This window comes from Stegostoma tigrinum, chromosome 38 (assembly GCF_030684315.1).
Source record: "Stegostoma tigrinum isolate sSteTig4 chromosome 38, sSteTig4.hap1, whole genome shotgun sequence".
In the NCBI taxonomy this organism is placed as follows: Eukaryota; Metazoa; Chordata; class Chondrichthyes; order Orectolobiformes; family Stegostomatidae; genus Stegostoma; species Stegostoma tigrinum.
This window is the reverse complement of record NC_081391.1, coordinates 25,760,785-25,784,065: the sequence shown is the minus strand read 5'-3', so window position 1 is coordinate 25,784,065 and position 23,281 is coordinate 25,760,785. Positions and strand designations below refer to the sequence as shown.

Sequence of the window (23,281 nt, the reverse complement as noted above, 5' to 3'; positions counted from 1 at the left end):
CTTTCACAATCCCCTTCCAGCTGCCTCATTGGCTGCACCGTGAGCTCTCCATCCCACTTCAGGTCACGCTTCATGAACCTTTCCAGAGAATGTCCACACCCAGCCCCTCTGCTGCTGAACCCAAGCAGGATACTGTTCTTAAACAGGGAGAGGTGTGAACCCTCACTAATGGCCATTCGGTGCAGCTCAGTCCCTGCACACACCATCCCCACCAAACCTCCTCCCACCCCCGAGGGGATGGACATGGTCTTTCTTCAATGTGCTTGGTTTTAGGGATCTGCCCCTGCCTTTTAATGTCTGAGTGCATTGAGAGTGAGGTTTGATTCTTGCCCAAAGCAGAGGGTTGGATTAGAGTCACTGCATTTCTGGGACTAGGTCTGAACTTTGTGAAAATGGATGTGTGTTTGGAACAAAGCAGTCAGATCCAGTGCTGGGAAAACACTGTCCCTGTGTCCAGATGTGACTCCAAATGTTTGATTTGAAACCGGAGGCTGCAGAATGACTTTACCAGGAAGTGGCCCGCACTCTGGATGGTGAATGATTTGTAAATCTCAGGATCATTAAGTTCAGTTGCTCAATGTTAATGTCACAAAGATTAGCAGCGAAACTGAGAGATGTTCTGACTGCGGTGGGTGTGATATGATCGCGCCTCAGTGTTGGAATACATCCCATACTACAGGAAGTGTGACACTAGTGATGTGGCACAGATGAGTGTGACATTAGTGAGATAGATGGTGCTGCACTTTGCCAGATATTCCACAAGATACACCTGCACTGAAGTGGAAGTGAGTTCTGACACTGTCTTATCTGACCTGCGTAAGTAGGGTGAGTATTGTGACGGAAATTCTGATAGGCCCCTGTTAGTCCATCGCAGAGGATTATTGTTGTGACAATCTCCTTACATTTCAGGCAGATTAGTGAGGTGAAGCTGCAGCTAATCAGTTTTAACAAGAAAGGACATTACTGACCAGACAAACAGACAATCCCCAGCACATCAAATCATGTGTCTGGCTCAGAACCAAGTTCTGAGAGATTGGCTCTTTGGAGATCTGCTCACTTTAGAACAGTTGGTAACAAATGCAGAATGATGCTACTCAGGGTATTTCAATGATGACAACAGCAGATTTCCTGTGAGGAGATGAGCACTGATTGAAATTCCCAGAGATCCTGATGATGTCAGGGCTCACCATTTATCAGAAGCAGAAAATCACTTGGGAGCAACTTTACTTTCATGGATTGACTGATGAGTGACCCCTCTGACAGTATAGTTTTCCCTCATCACTGGACAGAGCTGGTGCTTCAGACTCTGTCTTTCTGGCAGTGGATCGAAATGGATGACCATCTACTCCACAGCAGCACCTGCGCAACAAACAAACTGGCTCATTCTGATGTTTGACAAGAACAGGAAATGAGTCTGGATAAACCCAAATTACAACGGTTCATGAAAGAATATAAAGGCAGGACTGGAAGGAAATTTCAGAGAATACAGACACCGAAACAGGCAATAGCCTTTTGATTTGCTTTATTATTGTCACATGTACCAAGATACAGTGAAAATTATTGTTTTGCATACTATCCTGAGAAATTGTACCTTACAGAAGTACAACAGTGTAATAGAACAGAATGCAGAATACAGTGTTACAGCTACAGAGGAGTTGCAGAGAAACATCAAACTCTAATTTCTGAGAGGCCTGTCATAAGCCTCAGAACAGCAGGGAAGAAGCTGTTCTTAAATCTGTTGGTATGAGTTTTTAACCTTTTGCACCCTCTGCCTGATGGAAGAGATTATAACCAAGGTAAGAGGGGTTTTTGTTATGTCAGGTAGGCAGACTGGAAGGAGGCTGGAAGGTCAGGCAGCATCAGGAGGAAAGGAGCAGTCATCGTTTTGGGTATTACCCTTCCTCAGGGCTGGGTGTGGCGGTTGGGGGAGCTGCAGATAAAGAGATGGGGGGGTGGAGCAGAATGGTGGTGATAGGTGGACACTGACAGTACGTGTGACCTGGTTGGTTGATGGGAGGGATGAATCCAGTTGGTGGCTGGAAGGGAGGGTCTGAAGGTGGAATGGAGGGGAGGCGGGGATGGGTGGGAAGGTTATTTGAAATTAGAGAGCTCAGTGTTGAGCCCTCTGGGCTGTACGTTGCTCAGGTGGAAGATAAAGTGTTGTTCTTCAAATTTGTGTTCTGAGTCGCTGTGACATTGAAGGACGATGAGGACGGACAGGTCGGAGGGGGAGTGGGGAGGGGGAGTTGAAATGGGTGGTGGCTGGAAAGTGAGGCTGGCTGTTACAGGCCAGGCAGAAATGCTCAGCGAAACAGTCACCTAATCTATGTTTGGTCTCACTGACGTAGAGGGGACCACACCAGGAACACCAGATGCAGTCGGCTATTTTGCAGGAGATGCAGGTGAAGCTCTATCTCACCTGGACGGGCTGTTTCGGGCCCTGGATGGAGGTGGGGTGTGGGCAGGTGTTATATCTTTTACAGTTACAGGGGAAGGTACTGGATGGGATGGAGTGGTTAGTGGGGAGAGTGGCGTGAATTAAGGAATTGCGAAGGGAATGGTCCTTATGGAAGGCAGAAAGGGGTGGGGAATGGAAGATGATCCGGGTCTAATTGGAGTTGGTGGAAGTGTTTGAGGATGATACATTGGATGTGGAGGCTGGTGGGGTGGAAAGTGAGGACAAGGAGGACCCTATCTTTATTATTTTGGAGGGAGGGGTAGTGGTGGTTAAGAGCTGTGGAGTGTGAAGTGGAGGAGGTGCGGTGGGGGGCTGTCTGGATGACAGAAGGGGGCAAAGGTCGGACATCCAGGATCCTTCGGAGTGGAACATCTTCTCAACGGAGCAGATGCAACAGAGACGGAGGAATTGGGAAAACAGGATGGAGTTTTTGCAGGATACAGGGTGGGAAGAGGTGGAGTCAGGGTAGCTATGGGAGTCTGTGTCGGTCTGTAAACTTTCACCTGAAATAGAAACAGAGAAGTTAAGAAAGCCGAGGGAGGTGCCTGAGAGACCGGGGTGGAAGGTGTTCACCAACTTGCCAAGCTGGTGGGCTCCCAATATAACGTTAGGCTACAGTTCCCTGACTGTCCGCTCGATGGCAGGCGAGAGACGGACTGCAGTTCCCTCCATTTCCGCGGGGGGCGGCTGCGAGGAGGGCTGCAGTTACCCTGAGGTCGCGGGTGTGAGGTCAGGTTGCAGTTCCCGTGGTGGCCGCGGGGGGCGGGTGTGAGGTCAGGTTGCAGTTCCCCTCGTTGCCGCGGAAGGCGGGTGTGACGTCAGGTTGCAGTTCCCCCGGTGGCCGCGGGGGGCGGGTGTGAGGTCAGGTTGCAGTTCTCCCGTTGGCCGCGGGGGGCGGGTGTGAGGTCAGATTGCAGTTCCCCCTGCGGCCGCGGGGGGAGCGGGTGTGAGGTCAGGTTGCAGTTCTCCCGTTGGCCGCGGGGGGCGGGTGTGAGGTCAGGTTGCAGTTCCCGTGGTGGCCGCGGGGGGCGGGTGTGAGGTCAGGTTGCAGTTCCCCTCGTTGCCGCGGGGGGCGGGTGTGGGGTCTCGTTGCAGTTCCCCTCGTTGCCGCTGGGGGCGGGTGTGACGTCAGGTTGCAGTTCCCCCGGTGGCCGCGGGGGGCGGGTGTGAGGTCAGGTTGCAGTTCTCCCGTTGGCCGCGGGGGGCGGGTGTGAGGTCAGGTTGCAGTTCCCCCTGCGGCCGCGGGGGGAGCGGGTGTGAGGTCAGGTTGCAGTTCTCCCGGTTGCCGCGGGGGGCGGGTGTGAGGTCAGGTTGCAGTTCCCCCTGCGGCCGCGGGGGGAGCTGGTGTGAGGTCAGGTTGCAGTTCCCCCGGTGGCCGCGGGGGACGTGTGTGAGGTCAGATTGCAGTTCCCCCGGTGGCCGCGGGGGGCGGATGTGAGGGCAGGTTGCAGTTCCCCCGGTGGCCGGTGGTGTCGCGCGTTCCCCTTACTGCAAGCCCGCCGCCATTTTGTGACCGTGTCTCCGCCGTGGCCCCGGATCCGGCTTCTCTCGCTCGGTAAGTTCCGACGCGGCCACCCGGGGCCTCGCTTCTTCGCGGTTCCAATTCTTTCTGCACCCTGGTGGTCCCCTTGTGCCCGAGCCTGGCTGATTGGTCGCAGGTCAGTGCTGCCCAAACGGGGCTCTCGAGCAGAGAGAATGGCAGAGCCTGGGGCCTGGGCCCTGGTCAGTTTGAGGGGTTGGGGGGGAGGAGCGGGGGCAGAAGGAGAAAGGCCAAGCTGTAGGCCTGGGGCTTGGCATTGACTCCACTACCGTGTGCCTCTGGATCCTTAGTGTGAGCCACACGATTCAGCCCTTTATGCCAGAATGGTGTCGCCTTGGCAACGGTGCCTTCGAATGTGGGGTTATTGTTACCGTGAGCACCGCCGATGGAGGGGTCCCACCGTTCCGTCCTCAGGCGGTAACGGCACGGGATCCGTGCTGCAAAAACACCAGCAACAAAAAGGAAGGCCCCGGCCCCCGAACCAAAATGACCCGAAATCGGCCACTTCTGTACCCACCTTCCCCCGGACCACCCTCGGCTCTGCCTCGGTGCCGTGTAGCTCAGGCACTTTGTTTTGCTTTATGCCGATGAGCGACAGACCCTCGGGCTCTTGGAGTAAGAACTGGGGGTTGGGGGCTGAGGGGCAGGGGAGTAGAGAGTGCCCTGGCTCTGCACCTGGGGTCTGAAGGTCTGTCTTTGTGCAGTTTGCGCACTCGTGCTGGCTGCTTGAGGGAAGCTGTTGACAAAGGAACATTGGCAGCCCGTACATTCACATCACATCTTGCTGTCTGGAGAGATCCCAGTGTCTTTCATTGCAAAAATCATTACTTTCTAGACTGCAGGTTGCTATTACAGGCAGATCAAAGTTGATAAAATCCATTCTGTGCATTAGCACCAGTGTTTCATAAACAAGTCCCTTCTTGTCAAATGTAATGAGTAGCTAGGAACTTTATGATTTGGTTCAGTAAATTGGAATACAACATATACCTATGAAACCTTACAAAAACTACACAGCACAGGCCCCACAAGTGATAATGAATTGTGCTGTTCAGTACCACTATCCTTCACTCCTCCTTTTACGGTATTCAGAAGGCTTGACCCTGTAACACTCCTTGGGCCTCTCAAAGTTCTCAGATATGCCCCTGCTACTGCGCAACAACCTTTGTTGACATCTTAACATACAAGGTGAAATTGGTATTTTTCTCTCAGTTTTGTAATTCTTGCAGCAGACAGTGGTTAGCTTTACGGAACTGACCCGTCTTTGAGAAGCAAGATTTAGATTTGATTGTTTATGATTCCATCATGGGGAAGGGAGGCCTGTGAATCAGCACAGAAACTGATACCACTTAGATTTTGTACAACACACAAGTGGTGATTTGTGTGCAAGAATATTCAGAGGAGACTCTCAGTTTCTGCTGATTCTACACTGAAGTGCATAATGGTGGGAACTGGGTGTGATGGTGATGGAAGGCACAGAGTGCTAATCTGTGGCATTCTGTTTTGTGCTCAGTGACCAACTTGACGGTGTGAATCTTTTAATGCCAGTCTCTTAGAGGTAGTAAGAACTGCCGATGCTGGAGTCAGAGATAACACAGTGTGGAGCTGGAGGAACACAGGCAGCATCAGAGGAGCAGAAAAGTTGACGTTTCAGGTCGGGACACTTCTTCAAAAACAATGCCAGTCTCTCATTGTTATATTGAGGTTTTTCAAATCAAGAGAATATTTTCTCTTATTATCACAGAATTCTCCAGAGTAGGGCAAGGGATGACTGTCCTAGAGTGTTTTTGAATTGAGAAAAATATATGCCATTTTCAGGGGCAGAGGTGGACACTTTGCCGTTCATTTCACTTCCCAGTCATCTAATCCATGGATTTGTGATTGCACGTAGCATATGTCAGTGAGAGCTGTGATTTGGTACACACATGTACACGCACACACACGTGTGCGCAGAGTAAAATATTCCATTGCACTATTCACATATCTAAAAATTACAAAGGTTCTGTTAATTTGTTTGAGCACAATTTATGGGATCCTGATGTGTGCAAACTGACTACTGTTTTTTATACATTACATTAGTGACTGCACTTCAAAACAATACCATCTCATTAGCTGTAGATGGGACTTCCTGAAGTACTACATAAACAAATTCACTCTTTGGTCTTTTATCTGGTGTGATATTTGTGTTTAATTAATAATATTCAGTAAAGTGAGTTGTGCTTACGTAGTGTTATTTGGTAAAGTGATTGTTTACTGAAGTAGTGAAAAGGAGCCTTGTTTGCTACAGACATTAGCACAGCTTAAAGATGAGTTTACTGTTTATTTGAAGAAAAATGTCAACAATACTGGAACTCCCTCATTGCACACATTGATCTGACCAAAATATTTGCTTCAGTAAAAATCAGGAGGATCTGTGGATTATGTTCCAGGGATTAAGATGTCCAACAAACTTCTTCACAATCTAGCAGCTGTTTCATGATGATACAACTGCAACTGTCTTGAGTGGGAGATCTGAAAGAAATGGCAAACTCTCTAACCCTAAACACCTCTGCCCCAAACTGAAATATCTACCATAGACACACATGATTTACAGTTTGTAGATGATTGTTGTATAGCTGCTCACTCTGCACGAAGTTTGCAGGTCGCTCTGAATCTTTTCAGTTTTGCACATGGAAAATTGGTTTGACCTTGAGTGTTTCGAAAACAAAACTCACAAAACCCTTCCAAATGTGCTGAAGGAGATACTGTGGAATATGTTGAGCATATCTCACCTCTCTCAGAAGGCCACCTTTGATAAAGAAATCCAACATAGGAGCAGATGTGTCATTTCAGGCCACTACAAATTACAGCAAGCATGCTGACAGCAAATACCTCCACAAGTTAACAGAAGTCCTAGTATAGAGGGCAATTGTATTCACCAAATCCCCATACTGCAGTGAGATTCAGATTACATATTAGTGACAGTCAAAAATGTAAAAGAAATTCTGTCAGCAATCTCTCTGCACATCCTCCAAGTTCAATGGCAGGATTGTTGAACGAATGCCATGTCCTCCTTGAAGCCAGTTCCACAACATTGAGTTAAGACACTCGCAGAATAATTTTACAGAGACTGGACGTACTGTCTGAGTGACTGGAAGCTGTCTTCCTGGTGAGGTGGAGGAAAATGCTTCAAGGAGACTTGGAAACTCTCTTGAAGAATAGCAGCATTGATCGCCAGGACTGGGTGGAGATTTCTACCAAACACTGCATGGTGAAATTAATCTCTCACTGTATCAGATGTTGAGGCCAAGTTGTGTTGAAGGGAAGAAAAGGAACAAACCAGGACTGTGATTTACTCATACTGTAATAAATTCCGTGACACCTCTCTCAGCCTCAAACCTAAAAATGATTAGTTCAGCACTTTGAGATCTTGCTGTGCACACATTGACAACCACATTTCCTATGTTGCAATATCTTTGCTCCTGCTGCTCATCCTGTCCCATCTGTCCAAAGATCTAAGGGTTGTGAAGTGAAATGAAAACTTTACATAAATGTCATCCTCAAATGGAGGAACACCTGATGAAGGTTTGTCTGGTGGGAATTATGATGAATGGTAATGGTGGTGATTGAAGATTTATTTACCAGGCACGTTTACTAAGGAGAATTGACAACTGCCACTCTATCCAGCACTTAAACATTAATTTCTTCCAGCATTGGCTGCAGTATTTGCTGTCCACAAGATACACTGTAACATTTCACCACGACTCTTGACAGAGTCTCCAAACTCATGATCTTTACCATCTGGAATAGGGGCAGCAGGCATACACACCACCTTGCTTTCACTGTTGCTGAATCAAAAATCTGGAACTCCCTGCTTAACAGAACTGCACATGTTGCTTCAGATGGACTACAGCAGTTCTAGAATTCAGCTCATGCCAACTTCTCAAGGGCAATTAGGGATGGACAATGAATGCTTATAGTGACGTTAACATTTCGAGAACAAATCAAGTTGAAGATAAGTTGGGTGCTGTAAATAAAGATGTTAAAAGGGGTGAAAAATTAAGAAAAAGAATGGCAGTAAATTGAAGTGGAGGAGAAAATGGAAGTGGAAGCACTGATGTCTGAGTGAATGAGACAAAGATTTGTTCATGCCTAGCATCTTGTGGGAATGAAGGTTAGCATTGCTTTAGCATGAGGCACTGAAGGATTGCTTGCAGCTATCAAGTTTCCTTGGGAGGTTAGGTCGTATGAAATATTTTGTCCCTGAATACACTTGAGCACAAATCTAACCTGGATCCTACTATGCATGAGCACTGTCACAAACCTAAACCTTGTTTGTTACCAGCAGAATATGCATCATGCTAGTTACTTCTAAGGGGAATTCTCAATTCCATTGAACTGTGCTGATGTGTTTGTGAAGTGGGAATATTTCTTGAATTATTTGGAGGATCCCTCACTTCAAACCTGAAGTAAGCAAATAAGTGACTTTTGTCTGTTCTGGAAGAGTTGTTTTGATTATTTGGAAACTGTGTTATATTTTGATATATTGTCTCATCTTTCCCACAGTATCTTCCCGTACCACCATCGAATTAACTTACTGTTTAGGTACCATGTTAGTGCTTAAAATGAATACTTGTTTTACAGCACCACTGTGCTTTTGGCACTGCTTAGAGTGCAGTGTAAATGTATGTACACCTTACAAGAGATGTACATGGATGGGTTATGTAGCAGCTGCTACTCCCATCTTACTGCTCAAGGATTTTGCAACGTAAGATCTCTTTTTACATTCTTTACCATTTTTAGCCAAAGGTCAATGGTAAGCATTCTTGTCTGGGAGGTGCAGGGTTTGAGAGTTCAAGTCCCACTCCAGGATTTGAGCACAAGAGTAAATACTCTGATTCTTCATCGAACAGAGAGAGTGCTGCACTGTCGTCCTTCAGATAAAATTTTAAACCCATGCTCCATCTGCCCATTCAGATTAATGTAAAAGATCCCATGGTATTATTTTGAAGAGGAGCAGAGAAGTTCACCTTAATGTTCTGATCCGTACTTATGTCTCAGTTACTGTCACAATATAACAAATTATTTGAACATGATTACATTGGTTGTGGAATCTTGCTGTGCGCACATTGGCTGCTGCATTTCCTACATTGCACCAAACAGGAATTACGCTCAGAAGTACTCATTGGTTATAGATCACTTTGAAATGTTTAGTGGCTATGAAAAGTGCGGTATAAAATTTCTTTTTTTCAAATGCATTATATGCAGGGCTCTGTTTCTGCTTGCTCTTGCCGCACGGAATTCTTCTCTTCCTGCTTTGACTTGAAGTTGTCTTTCCTTGTCCAATCCCTTCCCACTTATATCAGTTTCAGAATTTCCAGCTCGAGGACTCTAGCCACCTCTTCTTTACCATGGACGTACAATCAATTTACACGTCTGTCTCCCATCAGGATGGTCTCAGGGCTTTCAGTCTCTTCCTGGAAAACAGGCCTGAACTGCTCCATCCACCACCACCAACGTCCTCCGCCTGACCAAGTGTGTCCTCTCCCTGAACAGTTTTTTTTTCACTCCCCTCACTTTGGTCACCCCTTAGACCTGAACATAGGTACTTGCATGAGCCTCAGCTATGTCTGTCTCTTCGTGGGTTACATGGCACATTCTTTGTTCCAGTCCTACTCTGGCCCCATCTCACAAATGTTTCTGCAGTGTATTGGTGAACCGATTGGTGCTGCTTCCCTCTCTTGTCTGGAATTGGAAAAGTTTATCTATTTCACTTCCAATTTCCACCCCAGTCTCCCCTTCACCTGGTCCGCTTCTAGAGAGAAAAACGGTTGGGCAGACAAAAGAATTTTTAAAAGTCAGCTTGGGAAAATCAGCAGCTGTCCATGGGGACCATTAGTGGCTGACATTGGCTTGTTTGTAGGAGCAGCCCATGTGTGATGACAAAGTCTGCTGTGTACTGTTTGGTTGAAGACATTGGAGAAGATTTTCAGGCCCTTGAATTATTGAATTCAATATTATTAAGTCCTGAAAGCTGCAGGGTCCAAAACCAGAAAATGAGATGCTCTTCTTTCAGCTTGTGCTGATTTTTGCTGGGGCGCTATAGCAAATCTGAGGCAGAAATGTTGGCCAGAGTACATGATGGTGGGTTGAAGTGGCAGGCAGTAGGAAGCGCTCTGTTGTTTATTAATTTATTTATTGTCACGAATTGTGTTGCAGTATACAGTGAAAAGTGTTGTACAGTGTCGCTATTCTCCTGTGCCAATTTAAAACACAAAAATTATAACAAATGCAGAAAATAAAGGAATGGTGTTCAACTTTACAGTCCTTATTAAGTGCACTGCCATGGTCCTGGTGGTCAGCCACAAGCCTCCCACTGCACAACCGCTGGATCGAGTCGCCAGTCTTCAGTTGCCTTCCAGCTTCCACCAGTGCCCTCCCCACAGGAGTCCTTGCTAGACCTTGCCAGTGCAGCTGCCACTGATGCCGCTCACTTGGCCCAAATTCAATTCTGCTGCCGTGAATCCGCTTTGGTCCCACCTTGTGATTCAGCTTCTGCCAGTGTAACTGGGTCTTGCATGGGGCTCACACCTGCCTCTGCCATTGCTTCCATGAATCTGCAGGGGTTGCAGATGGCTACCGGAAACCCAAACCTGCTTCCGCCGCATAGTCATGGGTTAGTGCTAGGGCCGCCATGTCGATGCAGAAGCACTGGGCTCACGTCAAGTCTCTGCTGGACCCACTTGCTGACCGCCATGAATCTGCACTGGGTTCACTCACCGATGCCATCTCCATGACCGAGTTCTTCAAAGAAGAGGTAAGTAAAGGCAAAAAAGATGTGAGAAAAGAGGAAAAAAGAAAGCAAAAGCAGATGGAGTGGGTGACGCCCGGGCTCAGGAGCTCTAGTCTGCAATCATCTTGGGCCCATTTTGGCAGACAGAACATAGGTGTTTTGCAAAACAGTTGTCCAGTCTCCATTTCACCTCCCCAGTGGACAGCAGGCCACATTGCAACCAGATGTAATCCATTGTAAATTAGACTGACTGAAGTTCAGGTAATCTTGTTGGAGATTGTGTATGTGTTTCTAGAATCTTGGTAACAGGAAGCTCATGACCAATATATTCATCACACTAACTTCACTTTTTGGCCTTGATTTTATGCAAATTTTAACAATTTCAATTTAAAAATAGTGAAACATCAGAACTTAACAATTTTGATCAGACTGAGAATCAGCAAAAAAGCACAGTCTGCATGATTGGAAGTCAAATTTCATTCTGCTCATGCAGGACAAATGAAGAAATAATGTGAAATGACTCTTCAGTTGAGTGCAGTAAAGATACAGAGAGGTAGAAGAGTGGAATGTGGTTAAGATTTGTGAATTCAAAAATGCAGCATCTTGTATTTCTGCCCTTCTGCTATCAACAGTCTGCATTCAGACAGTGCAGACATGCTTCTTGGAGGTGAAATCAGGCAAGAATGGATGGCACAATAAAGAGGAGATTAACTTTCGGAGAGGTGGTCGAAAGCTTCATGAAAATGATGGGTTTACAGGGCCTGAATAGAGAGGGTTGAATAGGGAAGGGGTTTTAAAAATGAGTCACAGTGTTTGTCGCCTCAACCTGTGAAGGAACAGTATGGAATGTTCAAGAGTTCTGAAGATTACAGATGGGAGAGGTCAAAACTGTGAAGGGATTTAAGACAATAAGACATAGGAGTAGAAGTAAGGCCATTTAGCCCATTGAATCCACTCCGTCATTTAAATCATGGCTGATGGGCATTTCAACTCCACTTCCCTGCACTTTCCCCGTAGCCCTCAATTCCTTGTGAGATCAAGAATTTATCAATCTCTGCCTTGAAGGCATCTAACGTCCCGGCCTCCACTGTGCTCTGTGGCAATGAATTCCACAATCCCACCACACTCTGGCTGAAGAAATATCTCCTCATTTCCATTTTAAATCTACCCCCTCTAATTCTAAGGCTGTGCCCACGGGTCCTAGTCTCCCCGCCTAACGGAAACAACTTCCCAGTGTCCATCCTTTCTAAGCCATACATTATCTTGTAATTTTCTATTAGATCTTCCCTCAACCTTCTAAACTCTAGTGAATACAATCCCAGGATCCATAGCTGTTCGTTGTACGTTAAACCTAACATTTAAGGGATCATCCGCGTGAATCTCCGCTGGACACGCTCCAGCGCCAGTATGTCCTTCCTGAGGTTTGGTGCCCAAAATTGGACACAGTATTCTAAATGGGGCCTAACTAGAGCTTTATGAAGTCTCAGAAGCACATCACTGCTTTTATATTCCAACCCTCTAGAGATAAACGACAGCATTACATTCGCTTTCTTAATCAAGGACTCTACCTGCAAGTTAACTTTTAGAGAATCCTGGACCAACACTCCCAGATCCCTTTGTACTTCTACTTTACGAATTTTCTCACCGTTTAGAAAATAGTCCATGCCTGTATTCTTTTTTCCAAAGTGCAAAACCTCGCATTTACACGTGAGAATGAGAACCCTAAAGCTTTGGGAAACTGACAGCTATTGTTCCTTAACAGAGACGGTAATGATTTGTGAGCAGGCATGGTGTAGCGCAAGATAAAAACAGCAGAATTTTTGATGAAATGCAAGGGTGAGTTTAGGGAATGGCATTGTTTAGTGTGAGGGATAATATAGACCTAGAAGAGATCTTTAGCGATGGCTGAACTGAGGCTAGGGTATGGCCTGTGAATAAATTGAAGATGGCTATTGCTAAAGATTTTCTGGGTAAAATCGGATTGAGAAAAATGGAACCAAGTGTGAGGTCTCACCGTGCAGCATAGTGGAGCAGGTGATTGATATGATCGTCTGTGTCAGAAACTGCAGAGAGGTTTAGGTGAGGTAGATTACCATATTCCCAGTGGTTGTTATGTGCTGTTGTCATTAGGACCATTTCAGGGCTACCGCAGTAACGGTAACACGTTAGTAGAGTTCATTCGTCACAGGTATTGTAATTTGGAAGAAACTGGGCTGTTAAAAACCTTCGTGGTGGTCTGAATATTGGAGGAGAAACATTAGTTTGCTACTTGTAAATGTCTGCATACGTTGCTTAATCTGCTCACTATCTCACTACAACAAAAGAATACTGTTGGTCATGTCATCAACCAGTACGTTGAAATAACCAAACAACAAATAACATCGAAATCCAATTTTCAGAATGCTCTTAAGCACTTTATAACAGTAAGGATAGCAGTCAGATTGTGCATATCTAGGACCTATAAACAGCATTGCAGTGAAAGATCAGTTGTGTGTTTTTTGGCATTGTTGAAATGGGGAAATGATAGTCAGGACAGTGGAAGAAGTCCCTGGTCTACAAATAGCACTGTATGATCTTTGTCATCTGTTTGAGTTGCTGGTCCAGGAAGCTGGCCTCCATTTCATGTTTAACATTACTTCCTTTGTATTTCACTGGAACATCAGTTAAGATAATGTGCTTCAGACTTACAATACAATATTGTCATGGTATAATGTTCTATTTCTCAAGCCACCACCACTGAGATCTCTCCAAATGAGTAATCATTTTATTCAATTCTGAACACCATAGATACACAGAATATAGAAGCAGGTATAGGCCATTCAGTCTGCTTTGCCATTCAACTTGATCTCCTGATGCTGCTTTCCCATATCCTTTGATATCTTTAATCCAAAGAACTATATTTACATTTTTCTTGCAACTCGTCAGTATTTTGGCTTCAACACTTTCCTGTGGTAGAGAATTCTACAGGTTCACCACACTCTAGGTGAAGAAATTCTTCCTTATTTCTGACGTAAAAGACCTATCCCAATCCTTAGTCTGTGACCCTTGGTTCTGGACTCCCTGATCTTGAGAACATCCTCCCTGAAACTGCCTTGTCTAATCCTGTTAGAATTTCATTGGTTTCTATGATGTTCCATCCCCATCCTTGTTCTTCTAAACTCTAGTGAATGCAGTCATAACCAGTCCAGTCTCTTCAACTGCCAGTCCTGTCATCTAAGGAATCGGTTTGCCTAAACCTTCTTTGCACACCCTCAATAGCTAGAACACATCTTTAGATAAGGAGGCCAAAACTGCACACAATACTCCAGATGTGGTGTCACCAAACCCCAATACAATTGCAGCAAAACATCCTGGCTGTTGTACTCAAATCCTGTATGAAGGCCAACATACCATTTGCTTTTTTCATCACCTGCTGCACCCGTATGCTTGGTTTCAGCGAAAAGAACTACAGATGCTGTAAATATGAAAGAAAACAGAAATTACTGGAAAAGCTCAGTAAGCCTGGAAGCATCTGTTGAGAGATGTCAGAGTTAATGTTTTGGGTTGAGTGCAAGATCACTTAACCCGATACATTAATGTTAATTTCTCTCCACAGGTGCTGCCAGACCAGCAATTTCTGTTTTTGTTACATACATTCAGTGATTGGTGAACGTGGATACTCAGGTGTTGTTACATATCCCCCTTTCCCAAGATATCCATTAGATGATAATCTGCCTGCCTGCTTTTGCTTCCAAAGTGGATACCCTCACATTTTATCTTTATTATACTGCATCCGCCATACTTTTACCCACTTACTTAGATGATCCAAATCTCACTGAAGCATCTCTGCATCCTCCTCACAGAGCACCACCTAACCCAGCTTTGTGTCATCTTCAAAGTTGGAAATACGACATATGGTTTCCTCATCTAAATCATTAACATATAATGTGAATAGCTAGGGGCCAAGCAATAATCCCTGCAGTACTCCACCAGCCATCGCCTGCCTCTTGTAAAAAAAACCCGTTTATTCTTACTCTGTGTTTTTCCTCTGCCAACCAGTTCGCAACACAATCCCATGGCTTTAATTTTATATCAGTTTCTTATGTGGATCCTTATGGGAAGCGTTTTGAAAATCTAAGTAGACTACATCCATTGGCTTCCTCTTACCCGCTCTCCTAGTTGTGTCCTTGAAAGGTTCCAGCAGATTTGTCAAGCACGGCTTCCCCTTCATAATTCTGTACTGCTTCGGTCTAATCTTGTCACTATCTTCCAATTGCTCCGCCATCATATCTTTTATAATGAACTCTAGCATTTTTCCCACTACCGATGTCATACTAACTGATTTGTGATTGTCTGTTTCTCTCTGCTTTCCTCCTTACATAGTGGGGTTACATTAGACACCCTGCAATCCGTAGGAACTGTTGCAGAATTTCAGAAGATAAATACTCGCCCCCCCCCCCCATGCTATTTCTCAGGCCACTTCCTTAAATACTTTGGATTGAAACATATCAGACCATGGGGATTTATCTGCTTTCAATTCTCTTTGTTTTCCCAACACTTTTTCACAACTAATTATAGTTTCTTTCAATTTGTTCTTCCTGTTAGGACCTGTAATCCCCTATGTTTTTGGTATGTTATTCATGTCCAAGTTCAGTATGATTATGTTTGAGCTGTTATAAACCGATCTTTACAGCCAGAAGAGAGAGAAGGGTTTTCACCATGTTACTTTGTTTCTTTAAAGATAAAGGTTCCCAGTTCAGTTTGCATTTGAACAAAGACTCAGAAATGAAGGTTAGGTGCTGTTCCACCACGTCAACCAATGTCTTTGCACCCTGTATCACCCTATGTCTTGGTTACTCTTGTCACCTCTGTTTCTGTAACCCATGTTGTATCATGTCTGTCTGAGTCGTGTCGCCCAATGTCTCTGTAACCCATGTTGCCCAATGTCTTTAAATCAAAATAGACAAGTGATGATTCCTTATTGATGAGGGCTTTGTGATCACTGTGACAAGGGAGAAAGGGCTCGATTACTAATGTTCTACTAAAGTTGCAAGCTGAACAGGGAATGAACCTCTTGGTAACATTATACGATAAACTATCCAGATCTTTTTGGTAGGAAGTCCAGAATAAGCTGAGTTTACCTGCTGGATCATTGTATAAATGTGGAACTTTGCTGTTTACTTGTATATATGTGGGTAAATTTTATTATAGCCAGAAATGTGTTTCAATCACACGCCCATTTCTTTCAATTAATTTCTGTATTGGTTTGTGGTGTTCATCCAGTTCAGAATGTGGAAATGCTTGATGTATTTCTGTATAATTTCCCAGACTCCTTATTCTGAGCAATGGAAAGTGTACAGTGTGATGTTGTATCCAAGCTGAATGAATAGGAAAGGGATTGTCCATTTTAAAAGCAAAAATCAAGTATAAAAATTCCTCTACATCGGGGAAACCAAGCGGAGGCTTGGGGGCCGCTTTATGGAACACCTACGCTTGGTTCACAACCAACAACTGCACCTCCCAATCACGAACCATTTCAACTCTCCCGCCCACTCCTTGGACATCATATCCACCCTGGGTCTCCTGCATTGCCACAGTGATGCCACCCAAAGGCTGCAGGAACGTTATCTCAAATTTCACTTGGGTACCTTGCAGCCCAAGCATATCAATGTGGACTTCACAAGGTTCAAAATCTCCCCTTCCCCGACCGTATCCCAAAACCAGCCCAGCTTGTCCCTGTGTCCCTAACCATTCCTCCCACCTCAAGCCCCACCCCCATCTTCTACGCACTAGCCTCATCCCGCCTCCTTAACCTGTCCGTCCTCCCGAGACCGACCTATCCCCTCCCTAAATTCCCACCTACGTTCATCTTTACTGGCTCCCACCCCGCCTCTTTGTCTTGTCTGTCCCCTCTCCACCTATCTTCTCCTTTATCCATCTTCTATCCACCTCCCCCTCTCTCCCTATTTATTTCAGAATCCCCTTCCCCTTCCCCTTTTCTGAAGAAGGGTCTCGACCCGAAATGTCACCTTTCTGCTCCTCTGATGCTATTTGGCCTACTGCGTTCGTCCAGCTCTACACCTTGTTATCAATAAAAATTGTTTGTTTCTTTTGGGATTTTGGAAAATGTCTGAGCATTTGATAGAACCCGAGGGAATGGGAACATTATAAACCTGTTGTGATTGTGAAGGGTTGGAGCAAATGAAATTAAACGACAATACAAATATGTTAGCATGCCAGGATTAACAGTGTGTCAGATGTGCCAGAATTGATCATGAAAGTGTGCATAAAATACCAGCATTGACAGTGTGGGACGTGTCAGGATTGACCACAAAGTATAGGAGAAAAAGTAGGCCATTTTCTGCGCATAGAGCCTGCTGCACCGTTTGATCATTGCTGATATGTTTCTTAGCCTCATTTTCCTGCTTTCTCTCCATAACCTTCAATCTCATTAATCAAGAACCTATCTGTCGGTGTTTTAACTGAGTTCCATGATTTAGCCTCCAAAGCCTTCTGTAGCAATGAATTTCACAGATTCATCACCCCCGGGCTGAAGAAATTCCTCATCTCAGTTCTGCCTTCATCTGAGGACACAACCTCAGAGTAGAAATATCTTCTCCATGTTCACTCTGTCACAGCCTCTCAGTATTCTTTAAGTTTCAATGAGATCCTTCCCCTCATCCTTCTAAACTCCAGAGACTCTGTGTTCATTAACTATGATTGACAGGTATTGTATGATATTCCAGGATTGATAATGTGAATATGGGATATATTGTGATTACTGAACAATATTGGGCAATGCAAGTGTGTGTTAGTAAATGAGAATTGACAGTAAAACGGTGTGATCTCCCGTGTTTGAATGCATGTGTGCTCCACTAGGATTGACAATAGAAAATGAGTGATGTACTGGCATTGACATGATGTGTATCTATAGTAGGACTAGATTGATATTGTCTGCACGTATACCATACACTGTGATTACCATTGTGACTGTGTGTGTTGTATACCGGAATTGAATGTGTGTGAGATAGAGGTATACTGGCATTGACAATGCATACGTGGTGAAGTGGCATTCTGTGTGTGTGCGCGTGCCTAGTATTGACTCGGGGTGGGGTTCGGGGTCGTTGTTGTCCACCTGGGAAATGCAGTGTGTATGTGAGATATGCTGGCATTGACATGGTGTGTATGTGTGGTATATCGGGAATGCAGTTGTGTTTGTATGTGTGGTATGCCAGCATTGACAATGAGTGACTTGGAAGTCCAATACAGAGAGCTCCTGTTTTGTATGATTTTTGCATTTTATTAATGGAGAAAGGAATGTGATTGACTAGAAGTGTTTTCACTTGAAGTGACTCTTTGAAAAATATATTTCAGTATATAGAAACTATATTTGTTTCTATACAGATTGTAGTAACATAAATTCAATGATCTGCCGACACAGGCTATTGTTAGATGTCCCATGTATTTGAGGTTTGTGAAGCCTTATATGTTAGCTTGGGACTGAGGGGACGAGATATTTTCAGCTTTCAAGAGCGAACAATTCTTAAAATCATGAAAGACACACATGAACAATTTTCCTGCACTCCTTTTACATGTTTGACTGAGGAATACTTTTAATGTGGGCATTATGCAATTTTCATTGAGGCTGGAAGCTACCATGGAGGGGGGTGAATCTGCATGGGGGAAAGAGGTCTCATTATGGTAAGGGGGACCTGGACAGGGAGTAGGTTAGGGATGCGGGGTTTTATTGTTGGGAGGAGGGTCTGGCCATGGGAAGGCTTGGTTTTCGGTTTTTTTCAAATTCTTTGTTGCAAGAAGTTGCAGACAGGAAGAAAACTGGAGGCTGCATTTGTTTACAGGGAAATTCCCCCTGGAGTTGAGCTGGAGCAATAAATGCACATTACCTTGCTTGCAATTGAGGAAAAGCCAATCTGTGCAAATTAACCTGACTTTCCAACAGGAGACTGCTTTGTAGGTGGAGACTGATAGTTCAGACATTGATGTGTTTCACTCATCTGACATTAGCTTTGAAATATACGTGGACTTCTTCACATGAATGCTCTTTAATCAGTGCAGAGCAGAGAATCACCTTGAGCAATAGCTACTTCACCTGGGAGAAGAATTGGAGAAACAAAGTTTGCTAAGGCTTGCTTAAGTACTGCAAGATGGGATTAGAATAGTTAGGTGATTGTTTTTGATTGACACACTGAATAGGCTGAAGGACCTTTCTCTATGCTGTAGCCCTCAATGAGTGTATAAATACTCGGCAGTTTATCATTTCCCCTTTCAATTGCATATTGTTCAGGAGGTTTGGAAATAAATGAAAATCAGGTGAGGACTGGAATGTGTTATTCTCATGATTAAATAATAATTGTTAGCGAGTTTTGAGAAGATTTGTAGCTCAGGTTGAGGTTCTGGATTTGAGTTTGCTTGCTGAGCTGGAAGGTTAGTTTTCAGACGTTTTGTCACCATTCGATGTAACATCATCAGTGAGCCTCCAACAAAGCGATGGTGTTATGTCCCGCTTTTCTATTTATCTGGTTAGGTTTCCTTGGGTTGGTGATGTCATTTCCTGTTCTTTTTCTCAGGGGATGGTAGATTGGCTCCAAGTCAATGTGTTTGTTGATGGAATTCCGGTTGGAATGCCATGCTTCTAGGAATTCTCGTGCATGTCTCTGTTTGGCTTGTCCTAGGATGGATGTGTTGTCCCAATCAAAGTGGTGTCCTTCCTCATCTGTATGTAAGGATACGAGTGATAGTGGGTCATGTCGTTTTGTGGCTAGTTGATGTTCATGTATCCTGGTGGCTAGCTTCCTGCCAGTTTGTCCAATGTAGTGTTTGTCACAGTTCTTGCAAGGTATTTTGTAGATGACGTTCGTTTTATTTGTTGTCTGTATAGGGTCTTTACAGCTAATGAACTTAAAAGACCCTATACAGACAACAAATAAAACGAACGTCATCTACAAAATACCTTGCAAGAACTGTGACAAACAGTACATTGGACAAACTGGCAGGAAGCTAGCCACCAGGATACATGAACATCAACTAGCCTCAAAACGACATGACCCACTATCACTCGTATCCTTACATACAGATAAAGAGGACACCACTTTGATTGGGACAACACATCCATCCTAGGACAAGCCAAACAGAGACATGCACGAGAATCCCTAGAAGCATGGCATTCCAACCGGAATTCCATCAACAAACACATTGACTTGGAGCCAATCTACCATCCCCTGAGAAAAAGAACAGGAAATGACATCACCAACGCAGGAAATGACATCCAACCCAAGGAAACCTAACCAGATAAACAGAAAAGCGGGACATAACACCAGCGCTTCGTCGGAGGCTCACTGATGATGTTACCTAGAATGGTGACGAAACATCTGAAAACTAACCTTCCAGCTCAGCGAGCAAACTCACATCCATAATAATTGTTAACAGGAGAGATTTCATTCAGATTTTGGTTGATTCGTAGTAGCTATGGAACTATGAGCTTGCAAGGAATCAGGTCTGTGAGATCAAGGGAGGGAAAATAGGTATGCAGTTAAGAACATAAGCTTGCAGTGGGCCAAATTGTACCAACAGTTGTGTGTCTAACCAGGTTCTAGTGGCCATCATCACTAAAGAATAAAAGTGAATTAGAAAGGAAAATGTACGCATGTGATTACAGTATGAATATTTTGTTAAACTTTGTTGCTGGAACAGGGTTAAGGATATTATGTGAGTAGAAATAATGCAGTTTATTTTCGGTGCTTTGGACCAAATGGTTCATGTGGAGAAAATGCTGGCATTTACTGCAAGATTATTGGACGATGTGTGTTACTGGATCCGTGTTAAAACGTGTAATTAAGTCAGCTGCTGAAGTTAGATTACCTTCAGGTTGATTACCTTACATGTGTAACCAGACTCTTAACAGTGTTGTTTTTAACTGAATGCCGGAGATCTGTTGAAAGTGGACTCCACATTAATTAAAAGCACGAACACCTCCAAGAAAAGCTGATAATTGTAAAACACCTAACAGTGCAAAGGCAGCCATAAATATATGCTTGTGAAGAAAACTGCTGACTTACAGCTGAATAATTCACATTCCATTTGTACAGTGTGGTGGGTTTGCAGGTGTTCTGGAATTGCAGAAGAAAGTGGCATGTAAATACAGACAGACCTTTTTACTTAAATACATTAGATGTACTCAATGGCCTCTTGTTCCTGATGTTTACCCCATCAAATACAGTCTTAGATCTAGAAATTTCTCTCAGTCAGTGTGAGCTTTGAAGGAAAAGGATTTCTCATTACTCCAGCTTTTCCTTCCCCGACCTGAAAAAAATTATCTTGGCAAAGTTTGCAGTAGTTTCAGATGTACTTGCATACTCACACTTTACCATCATACAAAAAGATTTTGCTAAACATGGAATTTTCTGATTAGTATAACTGTGGATTAAGTTGAAGTAGTTGCCTCCAATTGTCCATCAGCCAGAGGTTTCACATCCAAATCACAGGCCAGACTGCTTTACAAACAAGGAATTGAAAGTGCAAACTTGTAATTTGAATATTAATTAATCGTACATAACTCATGTATGTTGTGTTAAAACAATGCTTAAGCAGTGCATATTTTGAAATAGTGACAAGTTAGCAATCTTGTTTTAATACTTGAAGAATTTTTGTTGTACTTCAATAAAGTACAAGAAATGCAACAACTTCATAAAGACAGAAATGGAATTAAGTACCAGGAAAAAGGTAACGTAAAATGATGTTTTAAATCTGAAAATGCTTAAACTTGAAAACAATTTGTTGTAAGTTTTGTCGAATGTCAGTGTGTACTTCCAGAATTCTGTGATTAAGATTTTTTTAAAATGTAAGATAGTTGTCAGGACTTCTAGTACAATATTACTGGGCTCACATACTATTAAGTGGGCTGTAACTCATGCCCATGTGTCACAGGCAATTGACATTCAATTCAGTGTCTTTCTGCTTGTTTATTGACTGGAAAAAATACTCAGAACAAATGTTTATTTAAATGTCCCAATCTGGTTAGTTCGAAACACCCTCTTCTGAGCCATTTTGGCAGGTTGAAAAAGTCCAAAAAAGCCCTAAAAAGTAAGCAGCAGATTAAATTGAAATCTGCTGCACTGAGATGGTGGGGCTAAATGGCCAGGGCATCTTTGGAGGACCCAAAGATAAAAATGAAATGGAATAGGATGGGACCAAATGGAATGGTGACTGACGTTTAATTTGTAGGTTGAGAAAACAGTTGTGGTTTGAGGTCGATCCACTCAACAGCTTCAGCTGTTGTGTGACTGGTTGTGATGTCATCAGAGTGGAACTCTCAGGTAATTGAGCTCTGTCTTTGTAAACTGGCGTGACTTAATGGCTACCATCGCTGTTTGAGCTATTAATATATTCCACGACATCCCTGGCCCCATCCTCAATGTTGTTAAGAGTTGTCTAGAATTTCCTTAGAAAGTTGAAACCTGGAACTTCACTATTGAGGTCACTTACTAGGTTGTGGTTAGTGATGCTTGTTGTCACTTAGGAGGTAGCCCATGGAAAGGTGGACAGTTGTCAGTTTGTAAGGTGAGGATTATGTTCCACTAAGAGCTGTGGGTAATTCAGAAGAGTATATGAATTTTTTTGTGATTCTGTATTATTGGGAGAGTTTTGTTTGCTGTGGTTGGTTGTGTTTTTGAAGAGGCACATGGTCATAACCCACTTTGGTAAGTACGGTGGTACTTGAGCGCTAATACTCCTGAAGTCATCACAAAAGTTAAAAATTTAATCAAATCACTCAGTTGGCCTGCCTGATGGACTTAGGTTAATAGAAAACACTGTCCAGGTTTCTGTACTTAACCTAGTAGTATAATTGACAGTGAAGAAATTTATCAAAGGCTACAAAAAGATGCTCATCACTTGGGTCAATAGGCTGAGGAGTGATAAATGGTAACTGACACCTTTCACCCCAATCTCAAATTCACTTGGACCATCTCTGATACCACCCTCCCCTTCCTGAACTTCTCTGTTTCCTAATCCAGTTACTGTCTCAGCCCTGCCATCTAATTCAAATCCATCAACTCCATAGCTACCTTGACTACCCCTCCTCTCACCCACCCTCCTGCAAGAATGTAATCCCTTACTCCTAATTCTTCCACCTCTGCCACATCTGCTCCCGAGATGGAGCATTCCACTCCCAGATGTCCTCCTATTTCAAGGACTGCGACTTCCCCCCTTCATTGATCCACAATGCCCTCAACTGCACCTCTTACATTTCTCACACTTATGCCCTCAAAACCCCTTCCCCCACCAAAAATAAGGACAGAGTCTCCTTGATCCTCACATATCATCTCACCAACCTCCACATCCAGTGCATCATCCTCTGCCACCTGCAATCTGACCCCACCACCAAAGAGATATTTCCCTTCCCACCCCTATCTGCCTTTTGTAGGGACGGCTAACTCTGCAATTCCCGTGTCTGCTCCACACTCCCCACCAATCCCACCACACACGACACCTTTCCCTGCAACCGCAGGAGGTGCTG

At 44.1% G+C, this 23,281-nt stretch overlaps 1 protein-coding gene across 8 annotated transcripts in view; it reads left to right on the top strand.

Moving 5' to 3' along the window:
* Positions 1-3,947: 3,947 nt before the first annotated feature.
* LOC125447138 (CCR4-NOT transcription complex subunit 3-like) overlaps positions 3,948-23,281 on the top strand; it is a 77,683-nt gene continuing 58,349 nt past the window's right edge. For 3 of the 8 annotated variants that reach the window (XM_048521289.1, XM_048521288.1, XM_048521282.1), the window contains exon 1: positions 3,948-4,013. The gene's annotated coding sequence lies outside the window, so the exon portion shown is untranslated. Of the gene's footprint in view, positions 4,014-4,033; positions 4,117-5,508; positions 5,650-23,281 lie in introns of those variants that run through there. The other 5 variants (XM_059640485.1, XM_048521284.1, XM_048521283.1 and 2 more) reach the window with 5 other exon arrangements.